General features: G+C 47.6%; 1 long non-coding RNA gene across 2 annotated transcripts; it reads left to right on the top strand.

Moving 5' to 3' along the window:
• The first annotated feature begins 667 nt into the window (after positions 1 to 667).
• LOC127914918 (uncharacterized) lies at positions 668 to 7,463 on the top strand. 2 transcript variants are annotated; one of them, XR_008089401.1, is made up of 4 exons: positions 668 to 922; positions 3,309 to 3,394; positions 4,910 to 4,974; positions 7,379 to 7,463. It is a non-coding gene; the product is annotated as an uncharacterized LOC127914918 (long non-coding RNA). The 2 variants fall into 2 exon arrangements; XR_008089400.1 differs by lacking the exon at positions 7,379 to 7,463 and adding an exon at positions 7,088 to 7,291.
• The last annotated feature ends 997 nt before the right edge of the window (positions 7,464 to 8,460 follow it).

Below are 8,460 nucleotides of genomic sequence, written 5' to 3' on the forward strand. Positions count from 1 at the left end.
CAGACGGAATTTCTCTTGCTTCATTTCCTCTTGTCCCTACTTGATAGTTTCCTTAGCAGTGTTCAAGGTGAACAGCTGTTTCCTGTCAGTTATGTTTTGGCGGCATTTAGAAAAGCATAGAAAATAGATAGGACAATTTCCTGTTACTGTGCGTTTCCATTGTTCATGAAAACAGCTGGATGGAATGACGTCTCACACCTATAGTAAAAAAATATAAAAAACACTTAGAGAAAACCGAGTGTGGAATGTAAAGGAAGTGGTTGAAGTGGTTTCCGTGATCCATTTGGACAAATTGTGCGTTAATAAATTGGCGATAGCCTGTTATGCCATCCCACCAATCTGTTTCATGTCTCAGGGAGCTGGATGGCAGAAGGATTCTTTCTCTGGTGAAGAACAAACCCCTTCACAACAGTTGGCCAGATCAATAACACCCTCAAGGAGGCAGGATTATCTGTGTCAAAGAGGCAGGATTATCTGTGTCAAAGTCTAGGAGGTAGGTGTATCTGTGTCAAAGTCTAGGAGGTAGGTGTATCTGTGTCAAGGAGGTAGGTGTATCTGTGTCAAAGAGGCAGGATTATCTGTGTCAAAGAGGCAGGATTATTTGTGTCAAAGAGGCAGGATTATCTGTGTCAAAGAGGCAGGATTATCTGTGTCAAAGAGGCAGGATTATCTGTGTCAAAGTCTAGGAGGTAGGTGTATCTGTCCAGGAGGTAGGTGTATCTGTCAAGGAGGTAGGTGTACCTGTCAAGGAGGTAGGTGTATCTGTCAAGGAGGTAGGTGTATCTGTCTAGGAGGTAGGTGTATCTGTCTAGGAGGTAGGTGTATCTGTCTAGGAGGTAGGTGTATCTGTCTAGGAGGTAGGTGTATCTGTCTAGGAGGTAGGTGTATCTGTCTAGGAGGTAGGTGTATCTGTGTCTAGGAGGTAGGTGTATCTGTGTCAAGGAGGTAGGTGTGTCTGTCAAGGAGGTAGGTGTATCTGTCTAGGAGGTAGGTGTATCTGTCAAGGAGGGTAGGTGGTGTACCTGTCAAGGAGGTAGGTGTATCTGTCAAGGAGGTAGGTGTATCTGTGTCAAGGAGGTAGGTGTATCTGTCTAGGAGGTAGGTGTATCTGTGTCAAGGAGGTAGGTGTATCTGTCAAGGAGGTAGGTGTATCTGTGTCAAGGAGGTAGGTGTATCTGTCAAGGAGGTAGGTGTAGGTGTATCTGTGTCAAGGAGGTAGGTGTATCTGTCTAGGAGGTAGGTGTATCTGTCAAGTATCTGAGGAGGTAGGTGTATCTGTCTAGGAGGTAGGTGTATCTGTCTAGGAGGTAGGTGTATCTGTCTAGGAGGTAGGTGTATCTGTCTAGGAGGTAGGTGTATCTGTCTAGGAGGTAGGTGTATCTGTCTAGGAGGTAGGTGTATCTGTCTAGGAGGTAGGTGTATCTGTCTAGGAGGTCTGTCTAGGAGGTAGGTGTATCTGTCTAGGAGGTAGGTGTATCTGTCAGGAGGTAGGTGTATCTGTCTAGGAGGTAGGTGTATCTGTCTAGGAGGTAGGTGTATCTGTCTAGGAGGTAGGTGTATCTGTCTAGGAGGTAGGTGTATCTGTCTAGGAGGTAGGTGTATCTGTCTAGGAGGTAGGTGTATCTGTCTAGGAGGTAGGTGTATCTGTCTAGGAGGTAGGTGTATCTGTCTAGGAGGTAGGTGTATCTGTCTAGGAGGTAGGTGTATCTGTCTAGGAGGTAGGTGTATCTGTCTAGGAGGTAGGTGTATCTGTCTAGGAGGTAGGTGTATCTGTCTAGGAGGTAGGTGTATCTGTCTAGGAGGTAGGTGTATCTGTCTAGGAGGTAGGTGTATCTGTCTAGGAGGTAGGTGTATCTGTCTAGGAGGTAGGTGTATCTGTCTAGGAGGTAGGTGTATCTGTCTAGGAGGTAGGTGTATCTGTCTAGGAGGTAGGTGTATCTGTCTAGGAGGTAGGTGTATCTGTCTAGGAGGTAGGTGTATCTGTCTAGGAGGTAGGTGTATCTGTCTAGGAGGTAGGTGTATCTGTCTAGGAGGTAGGTGTATCTGTCTAGGAGGTAGGTGTATCTGTCTAGGAGGTAGGTGTATCTGTCTAGGAGGGAGGTGTATCTGTCTAGGAGGTAGGTGTATCTGTCTAGGAGGTAGGTGTATCTGTCTAGGAGGTAGGTGTATCTGTCTAGGAGGTAGGTGTATCTGTCTAGGAGGTAGGTGTATCTGTCTAGGAGGTAGGTGTATCTGTCTAGGAGGTAGGTGTATCTGTCTAGGAGGTAGGTGTATCTGTCTAGGAGGTAGGTGTATCTGTCTAGGAGGTAGGTGTATCTGTCTAGGAGGTAGGTGTATCTGTCTAGGAGGTAGGTGTATCTGTCTAGGAGGTAGGTGTATCTGTCTAGGAGGTAGGTGTATCTGTCTAGGTGTAGTCTAGAGGTAGGTGTATCTGTCTAGGAGGTAGGTGTATCTGTCTAGGAGGTAGGTGTATCTGTCAAGGAGGGAGGTGTATCTGTCTAGGAGGTAGGTGTATCTGTCTAGGAGGTAGGTGTATCTGTCTAGGAGGTAGGTGTATCTGTCTAGGAGGTAGGTGTACCTGTCTAGGAGGTAGGTGTACCTGTCTAGGAGGTAGGAGGTGGTGTATCTGTCTAGGAGGTAGGTGTATCTGTCTAGGAGGTAGGTGTATCTGTCTAGGAGGTAGGTGTATCTGTCTAGGAGGTAGGTGTATCTGTCAAGGAGGTAGGTGTATCTGCCTAGGAGGTAGGTGTATCTGTCTAGGAGGTAGGTGTATCTGTCAGGAGGTAGGTGTATCTGTCAAGGAGGTAGGTGTATCTGTGTCTAGGAGGTAGGTGTATCTGTGTCTAGGAGGTAGGTGTATCTGTCAAGGAGGTAGGTGTATCTGTGTCTAGGAGGTAGGTGTATCTGTGTCTAGGAGGTAGGTGTATCTGTGTCAGGAGGTAGGTGTATCTGTGTCTAGGAGGTAGGTGTATCTGTGTCTAGGAGGTAGGTGTATCTGTGTCTAGGAGGTAGGTGTATCTGTCTAGGAGGTAGGTGTATCTGTGTCAAGGAGGTAGGTGTATCTGTCTAGGAGGTAGGTGTATCTGTCTAGGAGGTAGGTGTATCTGTCAAGGAGGTAGGTGTATCTGTCTAGGAGGTAGGTGTATCTGTCTAGGAGGTAGGTGTATCTGTGTCAAGGAGGTAGGTGTATCTGTCTAGGAGGTAGGTGTATCTGTCTAGGAGGTAGGTGTATCTGTCAAGGAGGTAGGTGTACCTGTCTAGGAGGTAGGTGTATCTGTTTAGGAGGTAGGTGTATCTGTGTCAAGGAGGTAGGTGTATCTGTCTAGGAGGTAGGTGTATCTGTCAAGGAGGTAGGTGTATCTGTCTAGGAGGTAGGTGTATCTGTGTCAAGGAGGTAGGTGTATCTGTCTAGGAGGTAGGTGTATCTGTCTAGGAGGTAGGTGTATCTGTCTAGGAGGTAGGTGTATCTGTCTAGGAGGTAGGTGTATCTGTGTCAAGGAGGTAGGTGTATCTGTCTAGGAGGTAGGTGTATCTGTCTAGGAGGTAGGTGTATCTGTCTAGGAGGTAGGTGTATCTGTCTAGGAGGTAGGTGTATCTGTCTAGGAGGTAGGTGTATCTGTCAAGGAGGTAGGTGTATCTGTCTAGGAGGTAGGTGTATCTGTCTAGGAGGTAGGTGTACCTGTCAAGGAGGTAGGTGTATCTGTCTAGGAGGTAGGTGTATCTGTCAAGGAGGTAGGTGTAAGGAGGTAGGTGTGTCTGTCTAGGAGGTAGGTGTATCTGTCTAGGAGGGAGGTGTATCTGTCTAGGAGGTAGGTGTATCTGTCTAGGAGGTAGGTGTATCTGTCTAAGGAGGTAGGTGTATCTGTCTAGGAGGTAGGTGTATCTGTCTAGGAGGTAGGTGTATCTGTCTAGGAGGTAGGTGTATCTGTCTAGGAGGTAGGTGTATCTGTCTAGGAGGTAGGTGTATCTGTCTAGGAGGTAGGTGTATCTGTCTAGGAGGTAGGTGTATCTGTGTCAAGGAGGTAGGTGTATCTGTCTAGGAGGTAGGTGTATCTGTCTAGGAGGTAGGTGTATCTGTCTAGGAGGTAGGTGTATCTGCCTAGGAGGTAGGTGTATCTGTCTAGGAGGTAGGTGTATCTGTGTCTAGGAGGTAGGTGTATCTGTCTAGGAGGTAGGTGTATCTGTCTAGGAGGTAGGTGTATCTGTCAAGGAGGTAGGTGTATCTGTCTAGGAGGTAGGTGTATCTGTCTAGGAGGTAGGTGTATCTGTCTAGGAGGTAGGTGTATCTGTCAAGGAGGTAGGTGTATCTGTCTAGGAGGTAGGTGTATCTGTCTAGGAGGTAGGTGTATCTGTCTAGGAGGTAGGTGTATCTGTCTAGGAGGTAGGTGTATCTGTCTAGGAGGTAGGTGTATCTGTCTAGGAGGTAGGTGTATCTGTCTAGGAGGTAGGTGTATCTGTCTAGGAGGTAGGTGTATCTGTCTAGGAGGTAGGTGTATCTGTCTAGGAGGTAGGTGTATCTGTCTAGGAGGTAGGTGTATCTGTCTAGGAGGTAGGTGTATCTGTCTAGGAGGTAGGTGTATCTGTCTAGGAGGTAGGTGTATCTGTCTGTCAGGAGGTAGGTGTATCTGTCTAGGAGGTAGGTGTATCTGTCTAGGAGGTAGGTGTATCTGTCAAGGAGGTAGGTGTATCTGTCTAGGAGGTAGGTGTATCTGTCTAGGAGGTAGGTGTATCTGTCTAGGAGGTAGGTGTATCTGTCTAGGAGGTAGGTGTATCTGTCTAGGAGGTAGGTGTATCTGTCTAGGAGGTAGGTGTATCTGTCTAGGAGGTAGGTGTATCTGTCTAGGAGGTAGGTGTATCTGTCTAGGAGGTAGGTGTATCTGCCTAGGAGGTAGGTGTATCTGTCTAGGAGGTAGGTGTATCTGTCAAGGAGGTAGGTGTATCTGTCAAGGAGGTAGGTGTATCTGTGTCTAGGAGGTAGGTGTATCTGTGTCTAGGAGGTAGGTGTATCTGTGTCTAGGAGGTAGGTGTATCTGTGTCTAGGAGGTAGGTGTATCTGTGTCAAGGAGGTAGGTGTATCTGTGTCTAGGAGGTAGGTGTATCTGTGTCTAGGAGGTAGGTGTATCTGTGTCTAGGAGGTAGGTGTATCTGTCTAGGAGGTAGGTGTATCTGTGTCAAGGAGGTAGGTGTATCTGTCTAGGAGGTAGGTGTATCTGTCTAGGAGGTAGGTGTATCTGTCAAGGTAGGTAGGTGGTGTATCTGTCAAGGAGGTATCTGTCTAGGAGGTAGGTGTATCTGTCTAGGAGGTAGGTGTATCTGTGTCATCTGTCAAGGAGGTAGGTGTATCTGTCTAGGAGGTAGGTGTATCTGTCTAGGAGGTAGGTGTATCTGTCAAGGAGGTAGGTGTATCTGTCTAGGAGGTCTAGGAGGTAGGTGTATCTGTTTAGGAGGTAGGTGTATCTGTGTCAAGGAGGTAGGTGTATCTGTCTAGGAGGTAGGTGTATCTGTCAAGGAGGTAGGTGTATCTGTCTAGGAGGTAGGTGTATCTGTCTCAGGAGGTAGGTGTATCTGTCTGGAGGTCTGTCTAGGAGGTAGGTGTATCTGTCTAGGAGGTAGGTGTATCTGTCTAGGAGGTAGGTGTATCTGTCTAGGAGGTAGGTGTATCTGTGTAGGGGAGGTAGGTGTCTCTGTCTAGGAGGTAGGTGTATCTGTCTAGGCGGTAGGTGTCTCTGTCTAGGAGGTAGGTGTATCTGTCTAGGAGGTAGGTGTATCTGTCTAGGAGGTAGGTGTATCTGTCTAGGAGGTAGGTGTATCTGTCTAGGAGGTAGGTGTATCTGTCTAGGAGGTAGGTGTATCTGTCAGGAGGAGGTGTAGGTGTGTATCTGTGTCAAGGAGGTAGGTGTACCTGTCAAGGAGGTAGGTGTATCTGTCAAGGAGGTAGGTGTATCTGTCTAGGAGGTAGGTGTATCTGTCTAGGAGGTAGGTGTATCTGTCTAGGAGGTAGGTGTATCTGTCTAGGAGGTAGGTGTATCTGTCTAGGAGGTAGGTGTACCTGTCTAGGAGGTAGGTGTATCTGTCTAGGAGGTAGGTGTATCTGTCTAGGAGGTAGGTGTATCTGTCTAGGAGGTAGGTGTATCTGTCTAGGAGGTAGGTGTATCTGTCTAGGAGGTAGGTGTATCTGTCTAGGAGGTAGGTGTATCTGTCTAGGAGGTAGGTGTATCTGTCAGGAGGTAGGTGTATCTGTCTAGGAGGTAGGTGTATCTGTCTAGGAGGTAGGTGTATCTGTCTAGGAGGTAGGTGTATCTGTCTAGGAGGTAGGTGTATCTGTCTAGGAGGTAGGTGTATCTGTCTAGGAGGTAGGTGTATCTGTGTCAAGGAGGTAGGTGTATCTGTCTAGGAGGGAGGTGTATCTGTGTCAAGGAGGTAGGTGTATCTGTCAAGGAGGTAGGTGTATCTGTCTAGGAGGTAGGTGTATCTGTCAAGGAGGTAGGTGTACTGTCTAGGAGGTAGGTGTGTATCTGTCTAGGAGGTAGGTGTATCTGTCTAGGAGGTAGGTGTATCTGTCTAGGAGGTAGGTGTATCTGTCAAGGAGGTAGGTGTATCTGTCTAGGAGGTAGGTGTATCTGTCAAGGAGGTAGGTGTATCTGTGTCTAGGAGGTAGGTGTATCTGTCTAGGAGGTAGGTGTATCTGTCTAGGAGGTAGGTGTATCTGTCTAGGAGGTAGGTGTATCTGTCTAGGAGGTAGGTGTATCTGTCTAGGAGGTAGGTGTATCTGTCAAGGAGGTAGGTGTATCTGTCTAGGAGGTAGGTGTATCTGTCTAGGAGGTAGGTGTATCTGTCTAGGAGGTAGGTGTATCTGTCTAGGAGGTAGGTGTATCTGTCTAGGAGGTAGGTGTATCTGTCTAGGAGGTAGGTGTATCTGTCTAGGAGGTAGGTGTATCTGTCTAGGAGGTAGGTGTATCTGTCTAGGAGGTCTGTCTAGGAGGTAGGTGTATCTGTCTAGGAGGTAGGTGTATCTGTCTAGGAGGTAGGTGTATCTGTCTAGGAGGTAGGTGTATCTGTCTAGGAGGTAGGTGTATCTGTCTAGGAGGTAGGTGTATCTGTCTAGGAGGTAGGTGTATCTGTGTCTAGGAGGTAGGTGTATCTGTCTAGGAGGTAGGTGTATCTGTCTAGGAGGTAGGTGTATCTGTCTAGGAGGTAGGTGTATCTGTCAAGGAGGTAGGTGTATCTGTCTAGGAGGTAGGTGTATCTGTCTAGGAGGTAGGTGTATCTGTGTCAAGGAGGTAGGTGTATCTGTCTAGGAGGTAGGTGTATCTGTCTAGGAGGTAGGTGTATCTGTCAAGGAGGTAGGTGGAGGTAGGTGTATCTGTCTGTCTAGGAGGTAGGTGTATCTGTCTAGGAGGTAGGTGTATCTGTGTCTAGGAGGTAGGTGTATCTGTCTAGGAGGTAGGTGTATCTGTCTAGGAGGTAGGTGTATCTGTCTAGGAGGTAGGTGTATCTGTCTAGGAGGTAGGTGTATCTGTCTAGGAGGTAGGTGTATCTGTCTAGGAGGTAGGTGTATCTGTCTAGGAGGTAGGTGTATCTGTCTAGGAGGTAGGTGTATCTGTCTAGGAGGGAGGTGTATCTGTCTAGGAGGTAGGTGTATCTGTCAAGGAGGTAGGTGTATCTGTCTAGGAGGTAGGTGTATCTGTCTAGGAGGTAGGTGTATCTGTCTAGGAGGTAGGTGTATCTGTGTCAAGGAGGTTGGTGTATCTGTCAAGGAGGTAGGTGTATCTGTCTAGGAGGTAGGTGTATCTGTCAAGGAGGTCTGTCAAGGAGGTAGGTGTATCTGTCTAGGAGGTAGGTCTAGGAGGTGTATCTGTCTAGGAGGTAGGTGTATCTGTCTAGGAGGTAGGTGTATCTGTCAGGAGGTAGGTGTATCTGTCTAGGTGTATCTGTCAAGGAGGTAGGTGTATCTGTCAAGGAGGTAGGTGTATCTGTCTAGGAGGTAGGTGTATCTGTCTAGGAGGTAGGTGTATCTGTCTAGGAGGTAGGTGTATCTGTCTAGGAGGTAGGTGTATCTGTCAAGGAGGTAGGTGTATCTGTCTAGGAGGTAGGTGTATCTGTCTAGGAGGTAGGTGTATCTGTCAAGGAGGTAGGTGTATCTGTCAAGGAGGTAGGTGTATCTGTCTAGGAGGTAGGTGTATCTGTCTAGGAGGTAGGTGTATCTGTCTAGGAGGTAGGTGTATCTGTCTAGGAGGTAGGTGTATCTGTCTAGGAGGTAGGTGTATCTGTCTAGGAGGTAGGTGTATCTGTCTAGGAGGTAGGTGTATCTGTCTAGGAGGTAGGTGTATCTGTCTAGGAGGTAGGTGTATCTGTGTCTAGGAGGTAGGTGGTGTATCTGTCTAGGAGGAGGTGTAGGTGGTGTATCTGTCAAGGAGGTAGGTGTATCTGTCTAGGAGGTAGGTAGGTGTATCTGTAGGT

This window comes from Oncorhynchus keta, chromosome 34 (genome assembly GCF_023373465.1).
Source record: "Oncorhynchus keta strain PuntledgeMale-10-30-2019 chromosome 34, Oket_V2, whole genome shotgun sequence".
Lineage (NCBI taxonomy): Eukaryota > Metazoa > Chordata > Actinopteri > Salmoniformes > Salmonidae > Oncorhynchus > Oncorhynchus keta.